Source organism: Falco punctatus (assembly GCF_963210335.1).
Source record: "Falco punctatus genome assembly, chromosome: 14".
Taxonomy (NCBI): domain Eukaryota; kingdom Metazoa; phylum Chordata; class Aves; order Falconiformes; family Falconidae; genus Falco; species Falco punctatus.
This window is the reverse complement of record NC_137594.1, coordinates 4,813,712-4,828,958: the sequence shown is the minus strand read 5'-3', so window position 1 is coordinate 4,828,958 and position 15,247 is coordinate 4,813,712.

Below are 15,247 nucleotides of genomic sequence, written 5' to 3'. Positions count from 1 at the left end.
TTAGTGAGACACTTGCACCCACACTTACCCCCTCATAAGAAAGCCATGAAACAGCACTTGAACACTTTTTAAAATTTTGTCCTAATCTGTGAAAGACCTGTGTAGTCAAGAAGCAGTAAATTAATCTAAGTATTACGGCTAAAACTACAGTAAGCAACAAGAGAGTATCCAGTATGAGGTAAGCTCTCTCCAGCATTAGGCTAAGCTCTTGTCATGTGGGAGCCAGGTATTCATATCTGGGTTAATTACTGAAGCGGTTGAACACGCTCTGTGTGCAACTATCTCTTCCCAGGAGTTTATTGTTCCCATGCACAGTTTAAGTAAAATATCCATCTAACCTGATTCTGTGTTGCTTATCTCTTATCTGGGGAAAGCTGAACACCAAGGCTCTCTAAATACCTGCTGGTTCATGAGGACCAATAACACTAACACAGATTATTTGTATAAAAATGCATATGGGTTAGGCTGAGGTCCCAAAGAAAAGTAAGCAGATGGGAAAACAGCAATGAAGAAGTGTGCCATCATAAGAATATGCTAAGCTTTCAAACACAGAGAGGTAGGGGAGGGAGGACAATTAGAAAACTTTGCAAAGTATTGATATTAAAAGTAGTTTAGAAATATCATAGAGTGGGAAGCCAAGAATGATGACAGCATTTGAGGCGATGGTAGGCATTAGATCGAAGGTAATAATAGTACATGAAGCAAAGTATCAAATGTCATACAAAACAGAAGGTAATGAAATACAAGTAATACATAAATAGAAGAAAGGCTAGTGGAAATACAGAAAAGAAAGAATGTGTGGAGTGAGCATGGAGTTGCCATATAAGTTTTCATCAGCTGTTCAGTGGAGGATGGAGGGATTATGTTTGTTATTTTATAAGCTCAATTGTCAAATTAAACCTTAGAACCTTTGGGTATGTTTGTCTACAGTAAACAAGGATAACGGTATGTCTTTTGCAGAGCCATTGAAATGAAGCAAAAATGTATTTTCTGCCTCTGAATGTGGTTTAAAGATGCATGACTCAGAAGCCTCAGTACCTACCAGCCTAGAACCCTCCCAGTTTGCCAGCAGCCTAACACTACGCTAGGGTCACCAGCGTCAGCATATGTCCAGGTATTGCAAAGGATGTGAAACACAAACTCGAGCTCTTGGCCCAGTGGTGCTGGCCAAGAGGGAGACCTAGCAGAGCCCTGGGTAAGGTGCTCATCCGTACACATTGACTCTGGCTTCACTGCTTGTCCCATCTGATCATCTGCCCCCTGCAGAGGTAAGAGAATGGCAAACACAGATTGCCCATGTTACAACTGGTAGGTCGTGAGCTTTCTCTGATCTGAAACCATTCAAACACATGGCTCCAGGCTTGTACCCAAGTCAGCTCAACAAAGCTTATGTGCCTCAACAAATCATTTCATTAATATGCCTGTACGGTTTCCAAAATAGAGTTAGCTCACATCTGCCCAGCTTAGAGAACAGACAATGGAGGCTGGATCTGTCTGATATAATTTGATACAATGTTGATACGATCTGTAGTCCTAATTCATCAGGGTACACCAGTAATTAAGTGAAAGAAATGGGACCACTCTGGCTTAAGACTCGGCACACACATATGTAGCTTGTTGCACTGAAGTTAATAAAATGAAGTCTGAAAGACCCCTTGACTGCGTATTCTCACCTAGGCCTTTTTCAAGGGGTTGTTTGGGAAATATCCAGTGTTGAATTATTGATCATATAAATAAACAGAGATGGAGAGAACTGACATACTTCCAAAGCGAAAACAAAGAGTGGAAAGGAAGAAAACGGTAAAGTATAGAAAAGCTGAGGTATGAAGCACAGACATTACATATATTAAAGGTTATTCATGTTATTCTATGACAGAATAACAACATTATGCCTTCTGGCTCATGCTAACACTTTGGTTAAATCCCTTAAGTAGATTAGAAGGAATTACAGACGCTACCAAATGAAAAAAAAATACAAACAGGTAGTGTGCGTGTTTTAGTATATATAGCTATCTACAAAGAACCGTCATGGTACAGAAATAAGACTGACTTGAGTTCATGAGGGGGAAGTTAGTAAGAAAAATGAAGGTTTGGAATTTTAAGCTTTATGTGTTCCCTTCTGACGGTTTCCCTGCTCAGCTGCTCCCCTTCCCTTTGGACAAATTTCAAGATAAATTCATTCTCTTATAAAACAGTAACCCCAAGCCACTTAAGGATGGATTGTAAAAGCAATCTTCATGCTGCTTTATTTCTTATCTTCATGTATCTTAATGCGTTTTTTACACATATTGAGTTATATCCTGGCCAGGATAAGCTGGAAAAGTCCCACTGAATCAAAAAGGTAGTGCTAATTCCTCTAAAGGTTCCTCTGATTTTCTCTCTATAGCTGTTATTTTTACAAACTAAACATATTACATTCTTCCACACTTTATTCATGAGAAAGGTTTCAAAATACAACCCAGATCTCTCCTATAATAATCTGCAAGAAACATACAAAACCTGAACATGTACTCATGTCCTCTCCAGAATATTAGAGATGCAGATGGGTTTACCATAAAGCATTAAATGTTTTTTTTGTTAGCATTCAAAAGATATGTTTTGTTGGTGCCTCCAGACATTTTTCATTTTCCACTTCAAGCAGTATTTATCAGACCTCCTCATGCTTGCCTAATTGGATTGTTTGCCCATTCAAAATGCACAGCAACATTCTACTCAGAGAACAATACATCCAGGCAAAACAACACCTTGTTTAAAAATATATAAGTACATTTCTCGTTTGAGCACAGAAAAAAACAACATTTCAGATTCCTCAGGAAAAACTTCAGGACATCAGAAGATCCAGGGCAGACTGATACTGACCCAGCAGAAGTGAGACCTGTGGTAGGTTTCACTTTAATCCAGTTTTCTCCTACAATCACCTTTTGCTTACTGTCCTTCGTTGATAACTTTGTTCTTATTTTCAAAAGTTCCTAAGACCTCTTTGCCACATCCTGAAGCTTCTGTACTCTCCAAGAAGCAGAAAAACACCTGAAGCCCAAGGCACCAAACACAACTCAAAATACACAAACCACAGTCTCGTTATTCAGGGGGGTACATGCATCCCATAAAACTGATTAAATATAGTCAATAATTTTCCAGAAGATGATACTGCATGACTATTACACAGAAAAGATTTACTGTCTGAAGTCTTGCATAAAACAATTACTAAAGGTTGGTGTAAGAGTAGCAATGCACTATTTCACAGTGCACAGCAAAAAAACACATGTAAGAGAGAATCGTAAAGACTACCGTAGAGACTGCAAATTCTACAACAACCTATAGGCACCTTTTGAGGATTTCAACTAAGACAGACTCTTTGAGATCTGGGGTAGAGCCATACAGAACTAACTGCAGGGGAAAGATGAGTGGAGAACAAATGGGAATGTCTGGATGTGGAGGCACCAGAAGGAGCACACAGCAGGGCTCAGAACAGCCCGAGTTCTCAGGTAAACAGCTCATCGGGGCTCCGAAAGGGTTAAAATAAAGGTACGTACAAAACCTGCACATGGCCGCCAGTCTAAGCAGACCCCAGGAGACATGAAGAGATTTGATGGTAAGTCCACAAACATTTAAAATAATAACAATTTAAAAAATTAAAAATAACTAAATAAAATGTTCTTGTTTGTAATGATAATAATAAAAAAGAATAAGAATAAGAATAAGAATAAGAATAAGAATAAGAATAAGAATAAGAATAAGAATAAGAATAATTCATCTGCTGTATTCTGGCATGGGTGTTTGCTATAGTGCTGATAAAATTTTGCAACAATATTTCTTACAGAAATTATGAAAGATCTGGATCAAGACTTCAATCCTGATTACGACTGTTTTCTGATTTACTTGGATTTTTTATTCTCCAGATTTTTTCTCCTCAAAATATCTTGATGCCTCTTATGGTTAGAACATGCGTGACCACTCTAGGATAGGCTGTCACTCACAGAACAAGCTTATGAAATTTGCTTGCTGTGTGCAGACATACCCTAGTGAGAGGAGGTAAATATCATTTTTCCTTTCTTTTTTCTCCTTAAAAAGGGCAGTTCCCTGGAAGTTTGCAGTAATACACCATAGTTTACTGTGAAGAGCTCAGATGAGACTGTAATACAAGTGTCAGTCATTTGACTGGCAGCATGTGAGGAAGAATTATTTTTTTCTTCCTCACACCAATGAAATTCTGATGACAAATTCATGCTTATGCTGTGAGACTCTGGTAGTCAGTCCTCAAAACCAAAACGTTTTGAGGACAAACGTTGACTCCTCCTATAAAAAAAAAAAACCTAACAGAATCTAAACTGGAGATACATCCCTGTAAACCCCCATAATTTTTCAGGCTATTTGTTTCATGCAATGATTAGCATGGATCTGCCATTAAGTGCATTACTCACCAGTTAACAAAAGCACAAAACTCTTGTGGATTATCTGAGAAAGAAGATATCTCTTCAAAAGTAAATTGGGGTGGTGGTTTTTTTGTTCATTCATTTGGTTTGGGTTTTTTTAAGAGTATCTGTTAGAATTCTGGATTTTTGAGAACTGGGATTCACCAAAAACATTTAAGAAGTAAACATCTGCCCCAAAAGCATGGCTCTGGCACTGAAGCATAGTTGCGAAAAAGGTCCCTTTGGCAGTGACTCCTGAGGGCTTTTGGACCCTATTTCATGTCCTGGCTGCCCAGTCCGTGAGATGATGCTGGGATCTAGAAATCAAGCCAGGCTTTCTTGACATCTGTTCAGAAGCTCCTAAAAGTGAACGGATCTGTACATGTGTGAGTACCTAAGCCATGTGTTGGAATTCCTCAGCGTGTGAGGACCTGGATGAATACAGACTTCAGAAATCCAGGTGGTCAGTCAGCTGGAGGGGAGCAGCAAGGACTCGGGGCCAAAGGGCAATACAGCTGCACCAGGAGGAATCAATCAGGTGAGTCAAACTTGAATTCGACACCACAGACATGACGCTCAGATTAATTTCAAAAGGGTCCTAGTAGGCACAGACCATCTCCTCTGCTGTATGTGAGGTCAGGATTTGATCCACAGGGTCAGGATTTTCAGAGGACAATAATAAGGGCTTGTTCACACAACCTTTCCCTGTTCCAGCTGGGCTGGCTAAAGAGGTTATTATCCCAACTCCCTACCTGCATGCTGGTGACCTCTTGCTGGAGGCTGGTACCCCTTCTGACATGCCATCTCAGAGATGTTTTTCTCACACTGAACTGGGTTGGCTCAAATAGTTTAAATGCCAACAAGGCATTTCAGAGCCCTGAAATGTTTGTGAATATTCCTCGCAGCCAGTGAGCTGGAAGGTCTTAAGGGGAAGTAGCTGCCTGAAGCGCTGAGGAGCAATGTGGTAGATAGCACCTCGAGGAAGGAGAGCGGGCAGGCGAGGCGTTAGGGAATGTGGCATCCGGCTCCCATCAAGCTTCATTAAGGTTTAAGGTAACATTTTTAGGCTCAGTTGAAAATGTTATTCTAAGATGGCATTCCAGTGTTTCCATTTTCAGTTTTACTGCTCCTCTCTATGATCCTGAGAGTATGTGAGAAGCAACATACAAATAGGAATAATAGGAATTAATCGCTCTGTTAAAATAAGTGCATAAAATCCAGGCCCTATTGAAATTAATATCAGAGCACTTTCACCAAGGGCAGGACTTCACTTACTGGATGTACTCTGGCATAAAGCCAGTGGCAGTAGATCAGTGTCAGGGTAGCTACAAATGACTGCTCTGGCAGTGATGGAGCACAGGTACTTTCTATTTTTTAGTTTCCTTATTCCCATTAACACATGCAAATGATGTGCCTTTCTGTGTCTTTTTTGCTTTAGCAACCTCAGTTAATTCCCTGTTAACAGAGATTTTTTCGGTCATCTTCAATAGACGTTTATTTCATCTTGTCTTTCTTTTGAGGTAGAAGGAAGAGAGCGCAATGAGCAGTAATGGAAAGAGATTAAAAATGGCAGAGTAACAAAGCACAAGAATGAATACTGAAGCTACCTTATTCTTATATTAAAAACCTGACCAGAAGTAACAGACTAAAATGTACAGTACGGAAACATTGAACTAGCAGAGATGTTTGTAAACTCTTGATTACCCTTGTCAGGTAAATCTCTACTGTGCTGTATTTGTAGATGCAGCCTTATAACTGTTTCAGAACAATGGCCTTTGCATATGCCACAACTACGTTTTGAACATATTTTTCAGACATATGCCATTCAGTGGCGGTTGTTAAATGCTCCATCCATAAGCCATTATGCTCTTCTATATTGAGGTTTCACTGCAACAGGCAGCTGTTTGACAGAGAATAAACTCCTGGGGACAGCAGCAAATCAAATTAAATATATCTCCACAGAGCTATCATAGGGGGTTGCATGGCTTGACAGGCTGCATCAAGAGCAATAAGCACACAAAAGAAGAGCAAACCTGAGATAAATCAAGACAGACCAAATGAGGAAGCAGACAGACAAATCACTATTGGCTTCATGAAAGTCATTAGGAGTTTCAATGTTGATTTCAAAAGAACCAGTATTTCAGCTGTCTATCTGTGGGCATGAAGTTTTTAATCCTATAAAAGTCAGAGACTACCAAATTATTGTTCTTTTCTCATTCACTTTTATAAGCTCAATTATGGGAAATTATACTCACTGATATGCCAATAAATAAGTTCACTGAGGGAAAAAAAAAAGAAGTGGAACATGCTAATAGTTAAGGCATCGTTCACTCTCTTCTCTATTTCTTTTTCCTCATATAGAGTTTAGTAGGCTTTAACGAAAGAAAATTGCTTGATTTCTTCAAGAAGACCCAAACCTGTATTCATCTCAAACTCATTAAGGTCTTTTCTACGCAGAAGACAATATGAGTGTTTTCTTTCCTCCTACTTTTCTATTATGTATGATCAAAACCTATCAAATACATACTGGTAGTATATACACACTCTGCATTAGGGAGGGAGGAGAAACAGCAAGAGAAGTGTCAACGTAGCAAATAAATTCGTCTTAATAAATCCGATTACATTAACAATGGCCTAAGCATATAAGTGCACACTTCAGGGAATTGTAAAGTACCCACATGATACCTTTCTTCGGTATATTTTATATCAAAAACCTGCTTTCAATACTCCCTCTCTCAGCCACTTGTTTCAGCCTGAATATACACAAGTCCTCAGAATAATTTTCTTCTGGAAAAGAAATTATAAACCTATGTAGAAGTGAGAACAACCTTGTTCTGTTTTAAAAGCTTTCACTCCTACATCATTCGTTTTGTTAATGCTCTTTCTCACCTAACGCTTCACAGGCTCCTGATCAAACTGTGTAACGAGTCTACAATAGTCTTTTTTGTTTTTATGATTTTTCTGAGTGATCTTATCTTAATCAGATGCATAATTAAAAACAGAGAAATACACCTGTGGTGCTCTGACTCACAGAATAATTTCTTACAATCATGTATCACCATGGATCTGTCAAGCATCCCTTCACAGGCTGTTTGGGAAAAGTTAGGATGGAAACAGTGGACAGACGTCCCTAATTAGGCTAGCCCAGTATTATTTTAAAAATACTGTACATTCATTTGCCTGTGTCCAAGCTGGATTAGTCCATTCAGCTTGAAAGCTCCTGTGCAACACTTACACCACTATAACTGCCGGTAAAAATTTTCAGCAAAGAGAAAAGCCCTAGGTGTTTCTTTCAGAACCAGTTATGAAGAATAAGTATCATTTTGCTCAAGTGTATATTGTTGCTTTTTCACAGAGATGCTTTAGCACCTTCCAACCAGCCCAGTGCTCTGGTGATGAATCTGGGAGATCACCTTGTTCCTGTGATAGGCAGACAAAGCTGTCCTGATTGAAACCTCTGAAAATCTTTGCTTGGACAGGCTCAGAGGGAAAACAATCAGGCAGCTAAATTCTCTGAAGCATTTAGCTGTACACAACATGCTCCATTGCTTGGGATTGCAGTGTCTGAGCCAGAACTTCCCCTACAGCTGTGTCCCTGGCACCCAGAGCAGGGTGCAGCACAGGGCACTTAGGATGCGCGCAGACTGTCTCCTGCGACATCGGATTAGCTGCTGGTCGCCAAAAGGGAAAGGGAGGGGGGCCAGACCAAAGCAAAGCAGGAAGGGGAGCAAGCAGTGCTGTAAGGGGGTCAATGGGTGGCTGAGAAGCAGAGATCTGATATCCACCCACAGAGCTGAATTCTGCTGGAGTCTCTCCCCATATTTTCTCTAAGATGCTGAAGAGCTAGCCCCAAGGCCAGGCCAGGCTTTCACAGGCACAGTGGAGTTTCTTGTCCATTCTTTTTGAGCATCAAGCAAAAAACAGATGAGTCCCCATTCAAAAAGTTGCCAAGCAGCATAGTCAACCGACCAAAACTCCATTCGCACAGGTCATGGGCTACAAAAGTACCTGCTACAATCAAGTTGCAGTCATCTCATGCCGGGCTCTCAGAATTAGTGGGACACTTCTGTCAGGCACAGCTCAGTAGCAGTTACCCTGCTCCTGCTGCAGCAGAGCTAACAACCCATGCAGCACCACAGTGACACGCATCTCATGACAAAATCTGCAACTGTCATGTTAAAGAAAGGCTTGAGTAGTGTGCCATAAATAAAACACAGAGCTTCAGATTTTGAGTACAAGATCAAAGATCTATGGTGTAATACGTATTTCAAACACAGAACTATCTGAAGTTTGGTTAGAACTCAAAAGAATTATTCAAAAAACCAATTAAAACTTTATCCTTTCCCTAAAGCCAGCCCCCTAACTTTAACATAACTCATTATGAGAGCTTTACTTGCAGCAAATACAAGAACTTTCAAGGCCATCTTTTCAGGAGAATACTCTTTTAAAAAAACACAACATTTATTTAAAAAATTGAAGCAAACATATCTTAAATACTTCAATTGCATTTTAAATACCATTCTGGAACATGAAATTATTTAAGTATATTCTTAGATACAGACTGTAATAACTTAATGATTTTTTCACGATTTAAAGTTCTTGCATCATTTCCTTTTTTTTGTAATTAAGCAGAAACAACTTAGGTTATTTTAATTCTCAATTTTTCCCTTTCTCCACCACTCCCCCCAGTACTCCTGAATTCCAGCTCTGGTTAAGATTCAGTAAATGATTCCAGCCTAATCCCCAGTAATTGAGTTCAGGAGTTGTCTGGTTTAAAAATCACATTTAGGGAAAATTTTGCATATTTGTTTCAGCAAAGGAGTTACCTTAATTTTCCTTTGTACTTCCCATTCTTTAAAAAAGGGTCTATTAGTTTAAACAATTAGAGTAAAAACTTCTTTTGACTGCCACTTCTTAAAAATGGAAGCAGAGTGTCTTTTATTTCCTCACAATACTACTGACCCAGTTCCTGCCTAGTTTATCTCTTTCAGCTACTAGTTGCAGGTGCTGCCTTTCAGGGATTGCAATTGTTCATTCTACCCACAGTTAAGAGATGATAGAAAGGAAGGTATTGATAAATATGGTACATAATACAAAAATGCAATACAACCTTCTGTTTTTCAATAGGTGAGCTATAGCAGTGAGGTAACGTGTCCTGCAAGGAGTTACTGCATCTCCAGACATAGCCACATGGAAAATGAATGCAACTCGTTTAAAATAACATAAAAATCTGTATTTGCACTTGTTCATTATAGCCTTGGCAGCATATATAAAGTTTGAGTTTGCATTTATCACTGGGACAAAATGATCAATACAACCCAAATCCCCCATTTTTTTCAGAAAACAAATCTCCTCTTCACTTCAACAATGCTAGCACTTAAACCAGATCAGCAGATTCCAGCATTTAGCAAACCAAATTAAAATGGAATTTCTGAGCTTCTCTTTAAGCAGCCTACATAGACAGCAAGTATCTGGAGATGATACCAGACTTTAACACTTGTTGATAACGAGAGAAAAGTTGGCTAAAATGCCAGAAGCTGTTCTTCCAGCCCTGCACCACTGAGGGAATTAAGAGAACCTCAGGAAAGTGGCCCAAGCTATCTCCAGGAATAGCAGCTAATGAGCAGGCTGGTATTGAATCCAAAGAAGCCGACGAACCGTGACAACTTTAGCAGGGTTTGACATGTATTTTGTGAACTACCCTCTAACTGCAAGGCTTATCAGGTGGGTAATGGCTTCCAGGCATTGCCATAATAAACCACTGTTGAAAACAGTGACTGGAAGACAGAAGCCCATGTTAAACTGTCCTCGGGCTTTCAGCTGCAATCTGAGTGTAAGGTTTTAATAACTTATCCAGCATGTCAGATTACATATTGCTGTATCTCAGCATTCTCCAAGTACTTATCAGTCCTGGTACAGATTTATTTTAAGAGGAATGAGTATGCATTCATTTATTAGATATAATGTGGCAACAAGTGATATTTTTTTTTTCCGAACAGTTTCAGGTATCCTCAATAAAAAAACCCCTTAATTCTGATCCATGAAATGCCTTGAATGTAACCCACTTACACTATGCTTAGTTCTCTAACTATAAGCCTCTAGCTTGGATGTGACACATCAAGGCAACTCAGCTGGCCTTAGTACCCTGTGCACCACGTAGCTGATGCCTTGACAGAAGATTTACGGCAGCTGCATGTGGAAAAATATGTCAACAGACAGTAACTTGAATAAGTGCAGGAACACATCTGAACAGGTCTACAACACAGGACATCCCTTTAGGTCCATTTATGAGTCCTCTTTTGAAGACACTTACTAAATGGTGACAAACATCTATACAACATCCTAGTGGTTACCAGACTTGAGAAACATGTGGGGCTTTCACCTCTGAGTGATATTAACACAGCCTTTTTCTTCCGCCTGATCTTTGTTTTGTTTGGAAATGAGTATTTTCGAGGCACCTGCTGTTCTATCAGGTTTGTTGAGAAATTCAAATGCTTATGGAAGCAATAAAACACAATAAATGTGATTTTGTACTCCTCATTTTCTAAAGAAAATAATGCTACTGTGTAAATGTGTAAACTGCTCCTGGCATGCTGATCATAACCCTGATCTCTCCCTTCCTAGGGGAGTCTCCTTCTCAAGAGGCACACATTAGAACATGGGTCCTACTCAGCTCCATGCATGTACAAAGACAGGCCCTACTCCCGTGACAAGAAAAACTGTGTAAGCTGATCATAAGAGAAGCATAATTGACAAAGTAGCATCATTTCTATTGATTTGCTTTCAAAAGTGGGATGCAGCTGTGAAACTGTGATGCTTTTGTATGCTACACCTAACAGCACCGCAGCTGCCCTACTGTTCCTGAAGAAGTGAGCCACTGAAACCAGCCACCACTTTTTCTTTCTAGACACACGGTAACAGAAACTGTCCTGAGAAAGTCAGGGATGCAAAAGCCTACTGGCAAAACCTGTGCTTTTAACTAGGCAATCACATTACTTCATCCTGACGGCATTTCTAGCAGGAGGGGCTGTCAGGTGTGTTTCTATGAGGAACAAATGGCACTAACTTAGGAATATTTTGTTTGTTACCAACTGCACTGCATAGGGCAGCTGAGAAAATAAATGATTGTAGAAAACAAAGCAGCCTCTGACCCAACACATGGCACGCCTCCTCCCAATGCTTTAAGGGCTGAAATAAACTCGGACTTAGAAGTCCTACAGTCTATAGTCTCATATAGCAGTCCAGATAGCAGTACAAAATGTGAAGTGTTTACTGCCTCAGTGTTACATCATGACCTACAGCATTACATCAATTCAGCAGTCCTGGTTAAAAACCTGCACTCAAAACCACTGTCCCCTACCCAGAAACTTGCATGTCACCCTGTCTGAATACTAGAAAAAAAAATCAGAACTGTGAAAGCTGCTGAAAAGTAGATGCAAGCCAGTAGCAGAAAATTGTAACTTTACCAAATAATTCTCAGTCTTTACTATGCCTCATTTTAGAACCTAAGAATGGAAGGAGCTATAGATTTTAAGCTATTCTTTTCCACCCGTAAGACATACCTTGGGCAGCTATTCTACAGCTATCAATAGCACTGCTTCTAACAGCATAAGCCTTGGTAACTATAATGATACTTTCAATAACATAACAGTTGCAAAATAGTTAGCAGCCTCTAATATTGAGGATGGTAAAGGGAAGGATCTGATGTACAGATCAGATCTGTGCCAGCTTCTGTTGTGATATACCACAGCAGCTTCCACACCCAACAGTTCTGAGCTCACAATGCAGCGTGGCCAGTTTTGTAACAAGACCCACACATGGCTGCAAGACTTCTCAGTCGCAAGCAACAAACCAGTATTTGCTACGAAATGAAATCACCTGAGAAGCCGTTCAGAAGAACTGGCTTTTTATCCACAAAAAGGAAAACTTACTCATGATTTCAGCCTCGGCACTTCAAAGTGAAACATAGTGCAGTATTACATACTCTAAATTAATCTTAAAATACGTTTTTTGAGACACATTACTACAGTAACAGGAAGCAATGACTTTGAGAACTTTTAGTATTTCAGCTTCTTTAAAAGACAAGCCATTACGCATCTTTAAACACTACGGGCACGCTCCTCAGAAATGGTGTAACAATTTTTACACACTGAGAGGGAGAAAAAGGAACTGGACTTCTCTCTTCTGACCTGTGAAGACTCACTTTGATAGAATAAGATCCCTCTCAAGCGACATTGTTATTGTCCTAATAAGTAGTACAGATGGTGAATATGCTTTTTTTTCCTCTTCAGCATCGTTCATGCTAAAATCACTCTTTAGTAGCAAGTTGGAAAATCCAAGCACTGCTGGACAGTTAAGAGTCTGTGACCAATGAAAGAAAACTAGTAACACTTAACAGCTGATGACTTTTATGCACAGACTGTCCCACTTTCATCTTCAGATGATCCTTTTGCACTTAAATTTGTACTGATTCTGGTACAGAACTCACTGTAGGAATTTCTGGCCTCACATTGCTAACTGATCAATGTAACAGATGAAGTGACCTCAGAAAGCAAAACACAACCAATAACCAAAACCATAACAACTGTTGAAAAAGGAAATAACTCTGCAGGTGCTAGGGTTCTGATGGAGAACAGATGTCATATAACAAACGCACCCATCCATAATAGCTCCAGCAAGATGCTGCTACATCTTGGTCCGTAATCTGCTTCTCAGCCCCACGTCTCAAACACCTTAGAACAGCCCCTGTGAATATGAGTAAATTAAATTGACTGCCAATGCAGAAGTGACTGGTAATTCAATTTCTAGATCCATGTGGCATATGCATGAGGTGAGGCAGAAGGGGTAGACCTGGTCATGCCATGCCAGCTAAACTACATCAGTTAGCAGCGGAGCAATCAGTCCTGGAACCACAGGGTACAGATCTGAATTTGAGAGAAACTACTAAGGCTGGTGTAACGTGCCTAAATGGCAATATCTATCTTCCTGATTTTAAGATTGGTAGAAATAAAAAAAAAAGGGGGGGCGGGGGCGGGGATATGCCTGCTTCTCTTAGGCTGAGGTCAGATCTAAGTATCCGTAGTGCCTGTATTAGATATAAGAAGCCAGACATCTACGGAAATAACTGAAGCGTTAACAAAGTGTTAGCAGCTTTGCTTTTTCTTCCTTATAAACTACTACCATTTCATGCCACTGAACCAATTCTCATACATTTGTCTGGGGGCCCAAGTAGGAAAAAACTCATTATAATATTTCAAGACCAGTTGTTAGGAATATAGGATTATGTCCTATTTCCAGATGCAATTAAAGCAGGAGTCTTAGTACTTCTTGAACTATGGGCAGGTGGATGCACTTAATTGCCCTCATAGCTCCTCCTGTTTCAAAATAAAAACATCTTTCAAAATCACTGCATTTTCACAATTCTTTCATTTGAAGTGAGTAACCCAGTTTCCTCAAACTTGAAGAGCTTAACCTAACAGAGTTCTCCTCTGTTCCTCCCAGCCAAGAATGGCTTGTACATATATACAGAAGCAGCTAAATTCCACTTTGAAACCTGAATTCTAAAGGAGTTCAGAAAACTTAGAAAACCCACAGGAGAATGAAGCCATCTTCTGATCACTGTTAAAAACAGAAGTAATGTGTCCTGTGGTAATTTTCATGGGGAAAATTTCTGTACCGATACACTTTAGTGCATGTGTTCACCCTAAGGCTCCGAAAAAACCTGGCTAGCAAAATGCACATGCTACACAGAAAAGAAAAAGCAATGTGTGAATAGTTTCTTCAGTCTCATATTCTGAAGTGTAGAATTACTTTTGAGTAACCTTTTCACACAGGGTGCTAAAAATATTTATGTATGTGTATCTATATACACAGTGTACTCCCTAATGTTAACATTCCAGCTCTAAAACTTGCATAACAAACTTCAGAGGGAACTTCAACAGAATTACAATGCCTTAAAAAGGTGGGTTTTGGAATAGAAGTGGCAACCAGGTTCTTAATGTAATAATGCCATGCCAGGAGAAGATGTATTAAACCAAAAGATTATACACATTTGACTCAAGTCATGCAGCTGCCTTCAACCCCCGTCTCTTTTCCAGCCTGAAGTCTCCTCTGGACATGCATTTGTTCAATATCTGTGATCAACTTTCAGATTTCTTGATGGTGAACCACAGACTTCATTTTTAAAACCTTCCATATGAAGTACTAGAAAGACTATACATACATGTGGTTGTGCAGAATACTTACTGTAACTACCGATCCAAAAGCAAAAACTGACAATTACTCTAAAGTTTTTTCCTCAGGTTGGCCAGGATGGAGTTGCCCGTTCAAAGTCTCTCACTGAAAGTTTCCAATGCTCTGAGCATTTAATCCTTAGTCCTTAGCTCCCCAGTTGAAAATAAAGAAAGTGTAATCAAATAATCTTCAGATTTCTTTATACTTCTTTATACTATACACATTTAGCATGCTAACCAGAGAAAGTGCAAAAAAATAAAGCCCAAATCAACTTATATTTTGGCTTATAAATATCTGTATCTATCTATTTGGCACCAGACCACCACCACCACAATTCAAGGGGAACTCAACTTTTCTTTAGTGGTTTTGGCAACTGAAAAATTGCCGGACACATCTTGCTTTCAAGAAGATGATCAGATTATTTTTTTTAAAATCATACCTATCAAAGTCAACAAACTAACTTTAATTGCTGATGTATAAGTGTGTGAGAAAGCTGTTGCATTTTTTTAGAACTATTGTTAAAAACATAATGAAGGCAACATGGCATAGAAGAGTTGCCACTGGTAACGTGGCATCACTGCCACTGATGACTACCTACTGTT